The sequence below is a fragment of the Phyllobates terribilis genome, unplaced genomic scaffold (assembly GCF_046119375.1).
Source record: "Phyllobates terribilis strain yellow unplaced genomic scaffold, ASM4611937v1 Scaffold_12__6_contigs__length_324123572, whole genome shotgun sequence".
NCBI lineage: Eukaryota > Metazoa > Chordata > Amphibia > Anura > Dendrobatidae > Phyllobates > Phyllobates terribilis.
Window position 1 is genome coordinate 127,735,334 of NW_027362772.1, and position 13,389 is coordinate 127,748,722.

Sequence of the window (13,389 nt, forward strand, 5' to 3'; positions counted from 1 at the left end):
GGTATTCTGTCCTCATGCAAAACAATTGGAAGCAGAAACCATCCAAAACCTGACAAATTCAATGGACGAGAGAGTTCAGAAACTCCTTTCGAACAAGCGGTCCTATGTGCAAATGTAACATCACCTAGAATAAAGTTTTGAGTTGAAACCTGTTTGATTTCAGTTTGTAATAACCTGCTAATGCTTATAATTTCAAAAATGACCATTTTTTTTGTTCTTTATTAAAATGAAAAGGTTGAAAACTCTGCTGTGCATAATAATTTGGAACATTCATTTTGAGTGCAGTTTGAGTTTTTTATTTTTTTTTAAATATACTGTTATCATAGGCAGTTTGTACAAAAACCTTTCAATTGTACTCTAATAGTTATTTGACTGGAAAAGTACAATGACTGCAATTCATATAGGTAATTTGGGAAAATCTGAGAAAATATTATTTGCATAATAATTTGGAACACAGTGTATTTGTGTCTGAACAGTTAGCGAGACACTGAAACTATTTTTATTTATACAAAAAGGAGGATAACACCCAGATTTGAACCGTGGAAGAGGAAAACCACAGTTCTATTTCTCTGGCCTACACCAGAATCTTTTAAACAGATATATTTGAGTCTAAACAGTCAGCGAGACACTCAAACTGTTTTTTTATGAAAAAAAGGCAAAAAGGTGGATTTCTCCCAGATTTGAACCGTGGAAGAGGAAAACCACAGTTCTATTTCTCTGGACTACACTAGAATCTTTTAAACAGATATATTTGTGTCTGAACAGTCAGCAAGACAATACAACTGTTTTTTTTATGCAAAAAGGAGTATTGCACCCAGATTTGAACTGTGGAAGAGGAACACCACAGTTCTAGTTCCTTGGCCTACACCAGAATCTTTTAAACTGATATATTTGAGTCTAAACAGTCAGTGAGAAACTGAAACTGTTTTTATTCATACAAAAAGTAGGATAAGACCCAGATCTGTACCTTGGAAGAGGAAAACCACAGTTCTTTTTCACTCTCCTACACAAGATTCCTTTACACAGATATATTTGTGTCGAAACAGTCAGCGAGACACTCAAACTGTTTTTTAATGCAAAAAGGTGGATTACACCCAAATTTGAACCGTGGAAGAAGAAAACCAGAGTTCTATTTCTCTGGCCTACACCAGAATCTTTTAAACAGATAAATTTGTATCGGAACAGTCAGCCAGACACTGAAACTGTTTTTTTTATGCAAAAAGGCGGATAACACCCAGATTTGAACCGTGGAAGAGGAAAACCACAGTTCTATTTCTCTGGCCTACATCAAAATCCTTTAAACAGATATATTTGTGTCTGAACAGTCAGCGAGACACTGAAACTGTTTTTTTTATGCAAAAGGGTGGATTATACCCAGTTTTGAACAGTGGAAGAGGAAAACCACAGTTATATTTCTCTGGCCTACACCAGAATCTTTTAAACAGATATACTTGTGTCTGAACAGACATCGAGACACTCAAACTGTTTTTTTTATGGAAGAAAGGCAAAAAGGCTTATAACACCCTGATTTGAACCTTTGGAAGAGGAAAACCACAGTTATATTTCTCTGGCCTACAACAGAATCTTTTAAACAGGTATATTTGTGTCTGAATAGTCAGCGAGACACTGAAACAGTTTTTTTTATTCAAAAAGGCGGATAACACCCAGATTTGAACTGTGAAAGAGGAAAATCGACAGTTCTAATTCTCTGGCCTACACCAGAATCTTTCAAACAGATATATTTGTGGCTGAACATTCAGCGAGACACTCAGACTGTTTTTTTTATTCAAAAAGGTGGATTACACCCAGATTTGAATCGTGGAAGAGGAAAACCACAGTTCTATTTCTCTGGCCTACACCGGAATCTTTTAAACAGATATTTGTGTCTGAACAGTCAGCGAGACACTGAAACTGTTTTTTTATGCAAAAAGTCGTATTGCACACAGATTTGAACCGTGGAAGAGGAAAACCACAGTTCTATTTCTCTGGCCTACACAAGAATCTTTTAAACAGATATATTTGAGTCTGAACAGTCAGCGAGACACTCAAACTGTTTTTTTATGAAAAAAAGGCAAAAAGGTGGATTACACCCAGATTTGAACCGTGGAAGATGAAAACCACAGTTCTATTTCTCTGGCCTACACCAGAATCTTTTAAACAGATATGTTTGTGTCTGAACAGTCAGCGAGACACTAACTATTTTTATTTATACAAAAAGGAGGATAACACCCAGATTTGAACCGTGGAAGAGGAAAACCAATGTTCTTTTTCTCTGGCCTACACCAGAATCCTTTAAACAGATATCTTTGTGTCTAAACAGTCAGTGTAATGCACACGCCCGGACTGACTGGCATGTGCGTGTTTATGTAGTGATTCCACTGTGCCATGAACCGGAGAGTGCCTGAAGGGGCTTAACTAAGTATCTGCCCGATCCAACCAAGGTCGCACGACGGCATACGACGCCAGTGCACCAGGGAGGAACCGAGCAGAGGCACCACGGTCTACTCCAGGTCAGACTCCGGACACGGCTGTTGACCCACACCGGGGAATACAGGAACAGGCAGACTAGAGCACAGGCTGGGTAGGGTCCAGTACAGACTGGGAGACAAATTTGAAACCGCAGACGCGGTAGACAGGGCTGAGCAAAGCGAAAACCGCAGACGCGGTGGACAGAGCTGAGCAAAGCGAAAACCGCAGACGCGGTGGACAGAGCTGAGCAAAGCGAAAACCGCAGACGCGGTGGACAGCGCTGAGCAAAGCGAAAACCGCCAACGCGGTGGACAAGGCTTTATTCACACAGAACAGACTAGAGGGGAAAGGCAGAACCAGATAACCACAGGGTACTTGCAGAGAAGTAGCGAGTGGACCACAAACTCACAAACGGAAGTACAGTGACAACGAGCAGGAGTTAGGTACGAGTACAGACTCTGCAGAGAAAGGAAAGGAACGGACATAGAGAAAAAACAGGTAAAAGATAGGAGAGAGTTCAGACTGGAACTGAGTGTACGGAGGAGACCAACACTACAGCGGGATACAGGAGCGGGTCTGGGAATACGGCCCCCAGAGAGGCGGGACGAAACAGGCAAGGAGCGTGTTCAGACTGGCCTGGAGATACAGCCTCCAGGAAGGCGGAACAAACAGGCAAGGAACGAGTACAGACTGCAGGTTAAGATACACAGATAGGACACAGTACAGACATGGAAACAGATACTGCAAGACAGGTAACATAGACAGGACCTGGCATGTCAGAGACAAAAGCCAACTGACAGGGCAAGATGCTCAGGCATGGGTTAATTGGAGCAGCTGTTTTAAATACCAGGTGACAGACAGCAATAGGCTGAGGACGCACAAGGGGTGTGCCTGCAGCAGGTACAAAAAGCAGAAAGTGATCGGGCGCCACCCTTAAGCAGCAGACACAGAGGCAAACAGACAGCATGGAGGGAAGCCAGAGAGACACTCTGGACTGGAGATCAAGTGCGCGCTCTTGCAGAGTGGGAGATGGACCACTATGCAAGGACGCCGCCAGGTATGTTACAGTACCCCCCCCTTACGCCCCCTCTTCTTCAGGCCTGCCAGAATGTTCCGCAGGGAATTCGAGGGCCAATCCTTAACTTCAAGGAGATCACTTCCACTGTCCACTGGAGAAACTGGTCTCATCTGGTTAGCTAGGATGCTACCTCCTATCCAGCCATCCTCAGCAACAGACGAAACGGGTGGAGTACCAGGAACAGCACACAGGGAAGTCTCTCTCCACTTATAATCAGGTAGCACCCCAGAGGGTTCAGGAGACAACTGGAAGTCCTCCGCCGGGTTGGAGGGGTGCAGAGACTCGGAGGTAACCTCTGCTTCGGGGTACATCTTATCAAGCTCACAGGATGAAATGGGCGAGGTATCAGGTACAAAATGTAGAAAAGTCCCTGTTACCTTGTTATCTGGTGGTACCCAGGAGGATTCAGGAAACAACTGGGGGTCCTCCGCCGGGTCGGAATAGTGCAGAGACTCGGGGGTAACCTCTGCTTCGGAGTACACTAGGTCGGACTCGCTAGATGAAGCGGGCGAGGTATCAGGTACCGAGTATAGGAAAATACCTGTCCATTCGTTATCAGGTAGCACCCCGAAGGGTTCAGGAGACAACTGGAGCTCCTCCGCCTGGTTGGAGGGGTGTAGAGACTCGGGGATAACCTCTGCTTCGGAGTACACTAAGTCGGACTCACTGGAAGAAGCGGCAGAGGTAACAGGTACCGAGTATAGGAGAGTCTCAGTCCATTCGCTATCAGGTAGCACCCCGAAGGGTTCAGGAGACAACTGGAGGCCCTGCGCCTGGTCGGAGGGGTGTAGAGACTTGGGGATAACCTCTGCTTCGGAGTACACTAGGTCGGACTCACTGGAAGAAGCGGCCGAGGTAACAGGTACCGAGTATAGGAAAGTCTCAGTCCATTCGCTATCAGGTAGCACCCCGAAGGGTTCAGGAGACAACTGGAGGTCCTCCGCCTGGTCAGAGGGGTGTAGAGACTCGGGGATAGCCTCTGCTTTGGAGTACACTAGGTCGGACTCACTGGAAGAAGCGGCCGAGGTATCAGGTACCGAGTATAGGAGAGTCTCTGTCCATTCGCTATCAGGTAGCACCCCAAAGGGTTCAGGAGACAACTGGAGGTCCTCCGCCTGGTCGGAGGGGTGTAGAGACTCGGGGGTAACCTCTGCTTCGGAGTACACTAGGTCGGACTCACTGGAAGAAGCGGCCGAGGTATCAGGTACCGAGTATAGGAGAGTCTCTGTCCATTCGCTATCAGGTAGCACCCCGAAGGGTCCAGGAGACAACTGGAGGTCCTCCGCCTGATCGGAGGGGCGTAGAGACTCAGGGGTAACCTCCGCTACGGAGAACACCAGGTCGGACTCACTGGACGAAGCGGGCGAGGTATCAGGTGCAGGGTATAGGGAAGTCTCTCTCCAATTGTCCTCAAGTGGTATCCCGGGAGATTCAGGAGGCAACAGGGGGTCCTCCGGTGTGAATTCTGGGTGGGCAGCAGTCTCTTCGGCAGGAGAACTGGTGCACTACCCACGCACATTACCCGTTGGGGCTTCTCCGGGATACAGGGAGATGAAGCTTCAGTAGGGACTTTAAGATTGGGGTCAGGAGGTCTCAGGGAGGACAGACCCTGGCGTGACGGCTTGCCTCTACATCTAGCACATCTGGACTGCCTCTTGCGGTTGGGAGAAGTATTCCGGAGAGTGTAGTCACCCTGTGAGGATTCTGGGTGGGCAGTAGTCTCATTGGACTGGAGGACTATTGCGTTACCCACACACATTACCCATCGGGGCTGCTCCGGGATACTGGGAAGTGAAGATTCAGCAGGAGCCTCCGGGTTAGGATCATCGAAGACCATTAGAAAGGCCACCAGGAAGGCCATTATGTCTAGGACGATAGGATCCTGTGCGTCCCATAGGGGAATGATCCAATTCAAGGCATCACCCGCTAGGTAAGACATCATGAATCCCACCTTAACCCGATCTGTGGGAAAACATAGAGGGTAGAACTTGAAGTGTAGCATGCATTGCTCCACAAATGCACGACTCTGTCTTGGATCCCCATAGTAACGTGGCGGATCCGCAGGAACGAGAGCTGATAGATCCATCTGGACGGGTGCGTAATTCGCCTGGAACTCAGCTAGAGAAAAAAAAAAAATAAATAAATTTTATTTATTTTTAATGCACGTATTCGCTGGAAAAAGTCTCAGAGAGCGAAGGCCGTGGGGCTCAACGGGAACCATGGCCTGAGCATGCTGTAATGCACATGCCCGGACTGACTGGCGTGTGCGTGTTTATGTAGTGATTCCACTGTGCCATGAACCGTATAGTGCCTGAAGGGGAGTAACTAAGTATCTGCCCGATCCGACCAAGGTCGCACGACGGCATACGACGCCAGTGCACCAGGGAGGAACCGAGCAGAGGAACCAGGGTCTACTCCAGGTCAGACTCCGGACATGGCTGTTGACCCACACCGGGGAATACAGGAACAGGCAGACTAGAGCACAGGCTGGGTAGGGTCCAGTACAGACTGGGAGACAAATTCGAAACCGCAGACGCGGTAGACAGAGCTGAGAAAAGCGAAAACCGCAGACGCGGTGGACAGAGCTGAGCAAAGCGAAAACCGCAGACGCGGTGGACAGAGCTGAGCAAAGCGAAAACCGCAGACGCGGTGGACAGAGCTGAGCAAAGCGAAAACCGCAGATGCGGTGGACAGAGCTGAGCAAAGCGAAAACCGCAGACGCGGTGGACAGAGCTGAGCAAAGCGAAAACCGCAGACTCGGTGGACAAAGCTGAGCAAAGCGAAAACCGCAGACGCGGTGGACAGAGCTGAGCAAAGCGAAAACCGCAGACGCGGTGGACAGAGCTGAGCAAAGCGAAAACCGCAGACGCGGTGGACAGAGCTGAGCAAAGCGAAAACCGCAGACGCGGTGGACAGAGCTGAGCAAAGCGAAAACTGCCAACGCGGTGGACAAGGCTTTGTTCACACAGAACAGACTAGAGGGGAAAGGCAGAACCAGATACCCACAGGGTACTTGCAGAGAAGTAGCGAGTGGACCACAAACTCACAAACGGAAGTACAGTGACAACGAGCAGGAGTTAGGTACGAGTACAGACTCTGCAGAAAAAGGAAAGGAACGGACATAGAGAAAAAACAGGTAAAAGATAGGAGAGAGTTCAGACTGGAACTGAGTGTACGGAGGAGACCGACGCTACAGCGGGATACAGGAGCGGGTCTGGGAATACGGCCCCCAGAGAGGCGGGACGAACAGGCAAGGAGCGTGTTCAGACTGGCCTGGAAATACAGCCTCCAGGAAGGCGGAACGAACAGGCAAGGAACGAGTACAGACTGCAGGTTAAGATACACAGATAGGACACAGTACAGACATGGAAACAGATACTGCAAGACAGGTAACATAGACAGGACCTGGCATGTCAGAGACAAAAGCCAACTGACAGGGCAAGATGCTCAGGCATGGGTTAATTGGAGCAGCTGTTTTAAATACCAGGTGACAGACAGCAATAGGCTGAGGACGCACAAGGGGTGTGCCTGCAGCAGGTACAAAAAGCAGGAAGTGATCGGGCGCCGCCCTTAAGCAGCAGACACAGAGGCAAACAGACAGCATGGAGGGAAGCCAGAGAGACACTCTGGACTGGAGATCAAGTGCGCGCTCTTGCACAGTGGGAGATGGAATACTGTGCAAGGACGCCGCCAGGTATGTTACAGTCAGCAAGACACTCAAACTGTTTTTTATTTATGCAAAAAGGCGTATTGCACCCAGATTTGAACCGTGGAAGAGGAAAACCACAGTTCTAGTTCCTTGGCCTACACCAGAATCTTTTAAACAGATATATTTGAGTATAAACAGTCAGCGAGACACTCAAACTGTTTTTTTATGAAAAAAAGGCAAAAAGGTGGATTACTCCCAGATTTGAACCGTGGAAGAGGAAAACCACAATTCTTTTTCTCTGGCCTACACCAGAATCTTTTAAACAGATATATTTGTGTCTGAACAGTCAGCAAGACAATGAAACTGTTTTTTTTTATGCAAAAAGGTGGATTACACCCATATTTGAACCATGGAAGAGGAAATTCACAGTCCTATTTCTCTGGCCTACACCAGAATATTTTAAACACATATATTTGTGTCTAAACAGTCTGCGAGACACTGAAACTGTTTTTATTCATACAAAAAGGAGGATAACACCCAGATTTGAACCGTGGAAGAGGAAAACCACAGTTCTTTTTCACTGGCCTACAGCAGATTCCTTTAAACAGATATATTTGTGTCTAAACAGTCAGCGAGACACTCAAACTGTTTTTTTATGCAAATAGGCGGATAACACCGAGATTTGAACCGAGGAAGAGGAAAACCACAATTCTATTTCTCTGGCCTACATCAAAATCCTTTAAACAGATATATTTGGGTCTGAACAGTCAGCGAGACACTGAAACTGTTTTTATTATGCAAAAAGGTGGATTATTCCCAGTATTGAACCGTGGAAGAGGAAAACCACAGTTATATTTCTCTGGCCTACACCAGAATCTTTTAAACAGATATACTTGTGTCTGAACAGACATCGATACACTCAAACTGTTTTTTTTTATGGAAGAAAGGCAAAAAGGCGGATAACACCCAGATTTGAACCGTGGAAGAGGAAAACCACAGTTCTATTTCTCTGGCCTACAAGAGAATCTTTTAAACAGGTATATTTGTGTCTGAACAGTCAGCGATACACTGAAACTGTTTTTTTTATGCAAAAAGTCGTTTAACACCCAGATTTGAACCGTGGAAGAGGAAAACCACAGTTCTATTTCTCTGGCCTACACCAGAATCTTTTAAACTGATATATTTGTGTCTGAACATTCAGCGAGAAACTGAAACTGTTTTTTTCTGCAAAAAGTTGTATTGCACCCAGATTTGAACCGTGGAAGAGGAAAACCACAGTGCTATTTCTCTGGCCTACACAAGAATCTTTTAAACAGATATATTTGATTCTGAACAGTCAGCGAGACACTCAAACTGCTTTTTCATGAAAAAAAGGCAAAAATGTGCATTACTCCCAGATTTGAACCGTGGAAGAGGAAAACCACAGTTCTATTTCTGTGGCCTACATCAGAATTTTTTAAACAGATATATTTGCGTCTGAACAGTCAGCGAGACATTGAAACTGTTTTTTTCATGCAAAATGGTGGATAACACCCAGATTTGAACCATGGAAGAGAAAATCCACAGATCTATTTCTCTTGCCTACACCAGAATCTTTTAAACAGATATATTTGGGTCTGAACCTTCAGCGAGAAACTGAAACTGTTGTTTTTAAGCAAAAAGGTGGATTACACCCAGATTTGAACCATGGAAGAGGGAAATCAAAGTTCAAGTTCTCTGGCCTACACCAGAATCCTTTAAACAGATATATTTGTGTCTGAACAGTCAGCGAGACACTGAAACTGTTTTTTTATGTAAAAAAGGCGTATTACACCCAGATTTGAACCGTGGAAGAGGAAACACACAGTTCTATTTCTCTGGCCTACACAAGAATCTTTTAAACAGATATATTTGTGTCTGAACAGTTAGTGAGACTGTTAGGTGTTGGTCTGGTGCTGGATTTGAAATGGGTCCAGGACCTTCTGTGGTATCCCATTTAAGTCCAGCTGGGGCTGATGCTGCTCAGCATCACAGTCAGCCCCAACGCCTAGCTGGTCCACAAGCACTGTTTGTCTCCCAGGTAGTTGTGCCTAGCAATGTTAAGCCTGGGTTGCAGAGGGAGACAGGGCTTGTGGAATCTAAGTCCAGGATTTGCCGCACTGAGCATATCCATGACCTGGCGGATCATGATTGGTGGGTTGGCACCCACCTGACTCGGTGACCTGGCACCGCCTGATTGGTCACGGGTGTCGTCACCAATAGTGCGACAGTGGGGCAGGGCTTAATCTTTAAAAGGCCCGCCCACAAACATGGCGGCGCGCTCAGATCATTTGAGCTAGCTGTGTGTGGTGTGCACGCTTACTCTGGGCTCCTCGAAGAGCCAAAGCTTTAGCTAGGCAGGTAGAGAAAGTAGGCAGGTAGCTTCGCCTCGCTGACTGGCTCTAACCAGGGCGTTCGCCTTTCACCCCGAGCCGCTTGTGAGCTAAATAGAGCGGGTTTGCTCAGTCCGGTAGCACGCCGGCTGAGTGCTCGAATACCTGGCGGGAATCACACCCGCACGCTAGCGCCGTCTCCTATAGCGTAGCGCCTGTACCGAAGACAGGGCTACTGCTCATAGTCCGGTCACACGTCTCCCTGCGGTCCTTGGAGATTGTGTCAACCGCTTTAGCGCCAATCCCCATAGCGTAGCGCCTGTATCAAAGACAGGGCTACTGCTGTTCCCACGGACGCACGTCTCCCTGCGGTTCTTGGAGATTCTGCGTACCGTCTTACCCTTCCGTGTGCGTTAACACGAAGGGCTAAGATATTTGTTAGGTGCGTGGCCGGTCGCTCACTCCTCCATGCTGTAAATGGAGATAGAGCGTGCCGCTATACCCTGTCCGGTGTGTAGTTAACACGGAAGTGTTTACCTTTTAGTTGTCGTTTGCCTTTCCACCCGGGAAGTGTTCGGCAGCAGTCCTCTAGGCTGCATCACGGACCCCGGGGTCGGTTGCGTTCCATTAAATAAAGTTGTCTGCAACCGCTCCCCTTAACAGTATCTGAGCGCCAGGGTCTTGCCGAACATGGCCGACAATCAACAGCTGCAGCGTTATGTACAGCAACTGGAGTCCAGACTTAGAACTCTGGAACAAACTGCTCCAGCTGTTGATATCACTGCATTAGCGTCCCAGGCGGCAACTTTAGCAGCCAATATTATCAACTCGGCTGCGGCGAATAGTGCAACCACTGCAAGTGCCCCATTACCCCGGTTTGCTCTCCCGGAGAAATTTTCTGGGGATAGTAAACTTTGCAGGGGTTTTATTAATGTATGTTCCATTCACATGGAGATGATAGAGGCATGGTTCCCCGCCGAAAGAGCCAAAGTGGGATATATCATCTCATTGCTTTCTCACAGGGCTCTAGAGTGGGCTTCTCATCTATGGTAGCAGAACGACCCGGTGGTAGTAAATGCGGGTCTCTTTCTTAAGACCCTAAAGAGTGTTTTCCTGGGTCCTCAGGTCACGCATGACACGGCTCTTAAGCTCCTTGCATTGGTCCAGGGTTCGGCCACCGCCAGTCACTATGCCGTCCAGTTCAGAACCTTAGCAGCTGAACTGGATTGGTCTGAGCGGTCGCTTATCCCGGTGTTCTTGAAGGGTCTGGCTGGGCATATTAAAGATGCCTTATCTACCAGAGAGATTCCACCCACCCTGGAGGAGTTAATATCTCTCGCTGACCGTATTGGCTTACGTCATGCAGAACACAGGTTAGAGCTAGAGGTTGGCAGTCCCCAGTACCTGTTGGCACCAGGCATCTTTAGACCCAAATCCAAGTCCTCCGACCCGGAGCCTGAGGCTATGGATGTATCCCGTACTGAGTTTAGTCCCTCTCGTTCCCGTTCTGCACATCTCTCGGAGCACCCCGTAAATAAGGGCTCCAAGCAGCCGGTAAAACGAGTAAGGCTTACCACCGTTGGTGGGGGCACATTAAATTCTGGGTTCTCTTCCTCCAAACTATCTTATAAGGTGACCTTGTCCTTCGGTAAATCTGCAGTTACTGCCAAGGTGTGGGTGGACTCTGGTGCTGAGGGCAATTTTCTAACTTCTACATTTGCCCAGAGACATGCCATCTCTACTGAGCCACTCTCTAGCCCAATGAACATAAGTGTTGCCAATGGGTCACTCCTGGATGTACAAATCACTCATCGGTCGATCTCTCTCACCATGTCATTTTATGAGGGCCACCGGGAGGTTATTTCTTTACTTATTATTCCCGGTGGATTAGACGAGGTGTTGTTGCTTCTCCCCTGGTTACGTTGTCATTCTCCACACATTGACTGGAATTCAGGGAGAATTTCTCCCTGGAGTGAGAATTGTGCATCTCAGTGTTTGGGCAAAGTCACCCGGAGGGTAGTCTCTGATCCTTCTATCATTGCGACATCCGGGACAGATTCCTTGTCGGTTTCTAGGACCCGGCCCTTGTCAGACTATGTCGCAGAGAATTCTCAGGAGGAGAGAGTGGCTGCAGTGTCCTCGAACCCGGTTCCGTCATGGGGGACGTTTGTTTCCCATAATCTACGGAGTATGGTGCTCTCCTGGGCTCATGCCCCTAAGTCTGGAGCTCACCTGGGGGTCAAACGTACCACTAAGTCCCTTCTACGGTCCTATTGGTGGACCCGGTGGCACCAGGATGTCAAGGACTTTGTTCTCGCGTGTCCCGTCTGTGCGTGAGATAAATCTTTTCGCCAGAGACTGGCGGGTCCTTCCTCTCTGTCACCCGTGAGGGATCCTACGCATAGAGAATCAGTTGTCACTGCTTCCCGTCTTAAAAGAGGGTGCCCTGTACACCGGAGGGGTCACTGTATCTTGGGTCCTCTCTGTGACCCGTTGGACCACATCCTTGCCCCCCGGCTCATAGAGGAAAATGAGCGCCAAATGGAGGGGGATAATGTTAGGTGTCGGTCCGGTGCTGGATTCGAAATGGGTCCAGGACTTTCTGTTGTCTTCCATTTCAGTCCAGCCGGGGCTGATGCTGCTCAGCATCGCCGTCAGCCCCAAAGCCTAGCTGGTCCGCAAGCACTGTTTGTCTCCCAGGAAGTTGTGCCTAGCAATGTTAAGCCTGGGTTACAGAGGGAGACAGGGCTTGCGGAATCTAAGTCCAGGATTTGCCGCACTGAGCATGTCCGTGACCTGGTGGATCATGATTGGTGGGTTGGCACCCACCTGACCCGGTGACCTGGCACCGCCTGATTGGTCACGGGTGTCGTCACCAATAGTGCGACAGTGGGGCAGGGCTTAATCTTTAAAAGTCCCGCCCACAAACATGACGGCGCGCTCAGATCATTTGAGCTAGCTGTGTGTGGTGTGAACGCTTAATCTGGGCTCCTCGAAGAGCCAAAGCTTTAGCTAGGCAGGTAGAGAAAGTAGGCAGGTAGCTTCACCTCGCTGACTGGCTCTAACCAGGGGGTTCGCCTTTAACCCCGAGCCGCTTGTGAGTTAAATAGAGCAGGTTTTCTCAGTCCGGTAGCACGCCGGCTGAGTGCTCGAATACCCGGCGGGAATCACACCCGCACGCTAGCGCCGTCTCCTATAGCGTAGCGCCTGTACCGAAGACAGGGCTACTGCTCATAGTCCGGTCACACGTCTCCCTGCGGTCCTTGGAGATTGTGTGAACCGCTTTAGCGCCAATCCCCATAGCGTAGCGCCTGTATCAAAGACAGGGCTACTGCTGTTCCCAAGGACGCACGTCTCCCTGCGGTTCTTGGAGATTGTGCGTACCGTCTTACCCTTCCGTGTGCGTTAACACGAAGGGCTAAGATATTTGTTAGGGGCGTCGCCGGTCGCTCTCTCCTACGTGCTGTAAACGGAGATAGAGTGTGCCACTATACCCTGTCTGGTGTGTAGTTAACACGGAAGTGTTTATCTTTTAGTTGTCGTTTGCCTTTCCACCCGGGAAGTGTTCGTCAGCAGTCCTCTAGGCTGCATCACGGACCCTGGGGTCGGTTGCGTTCCATTAAATAAAGTTGTCTGCAACCGCTCCCCCTAACAGAGACACTCAAACTGTTTTTTTATGCAAAATGGCGGATAACACCCAGATTTGAACCATGGAAGAGAAAATCCACAGTTCTATTTCTCTGGCCTACACCAGAATCTTTTAAACAGATATATTTGTGTCTGAACATTCAGCGAGAAACTGAAAATTGTTTTTTTTATACAAAAAGGTGGATTACCCCCAG